We start from the raw sequence: 1,024 nt of genomic DNA on the forward strand, positions 1-1,024 counted from the left end.
GGCCTTCTTGGCTAAGTTCTTTCCTCCTCAAAAGCTGAGCAAGCTTAGAGTGGATGTACAGACCTTCAAACAAAAAGATGGTGAATCCCTCTATGAAGCTTGGGAAAGATACAAGCAGATGACCAAAAGATGTCCTTCTGACATGTTTTCAGAATGGACCATGATAGATATATTCTATTATGGTCTATCTGAGTTCTCTAAGATGTCAGTAGACCATTCTGCAGGTGGATCCATTCACCTAAAGAAAACGCCTGCAGAAGCTCAAGAACTTATTGACATGGTTGCAAATAACCAGTTCATGTACACTTCTAAGAGGAATTCCGTGAATAATGGGATGCCTCAAAGGAAGGGAGTTCTTGAAATTGATGCTCTGAATACCATATTGGCTCAGAACAAAATGTTGACCCAGTAAGTCAACATGATTTCTCAAAGTCTGAATGGATGGCAAAATGCATCCAATAGTACTAAAGAGGCATCTTCTGAAGTAGAAGCTTATGATCTTGAGAATTCTACAATGGCAGAGGTAAATTACATGGGTGAACCTTATGGAAACACCTATAATTCATCATGGAGAAATCATCCAAATTTCTCATGGAAGGATCAATAAAAGCCCCAACAAGGCTTTAATAATGGTGGAAGAAATAGGCTCAGCAATATCAAGCCTTATCCATCATCTTCTCAGCAACAGACAGAAAATTCTGAGCAGAGTACCTCTGAGTTAGCAAATTTAGTCTCTGATCTGTCTAAGGCCACTTTAAGTTTCATGAGTGAGACAAGGTCCTCCATCAGAAATTTAGAGGCACAAGTGGGCCAGCTGAGTAAGAAAGTAACTGAAACTCCTCCTAGTACTCTCCCAAGCAATACTGAAGAGAATCCAAAAAGAGAGTGTAAGGCCATTGACATAATCAAAATGGCCGAACCTATGGAAGAAGGAGAGGACGTGAATCCCAATGAGGAAAACCTCATGGGACGTCTCTCAAGCAAGAAGGAGTTCCATATTGAGGACCCAAAGGAATCGGAGGCT

At 40.9% G+C, this 1,024-nt stretch overlaps 1 non-coding gene across 1 annotated transcript; it reads right to left on the reverse strand.

The window, feature by feature from the left end:
- Positions 1–40: 40 nt before the first annotated feature.
- Positions 41–144, reverse strand: LOC127748058 (small nucleolar RNA R71). Its single transcript, XR_008010001.1, has one exon. It is a non-coding gene; the product is annotated as a small nucleolar RNA R71 (small nucleolar RNA).
- Positions 145–1,024: the final 880 nt, after the last annotated feature.

This window comes from Arachis duranensis, chromosome 5 (assembly GCF_000817695.3).
Source record: "Arachis duranensis cultivar V14167 chromosome 5, aradu.V14167.gnm2.J7QH, whole genome shotgun sequence".
NCBI lineage: Eukaryota > Viridiplantae > Streptophyta > Magnoliopsida > Fabales > Fabaceae > Arachis > Arachis duranensis.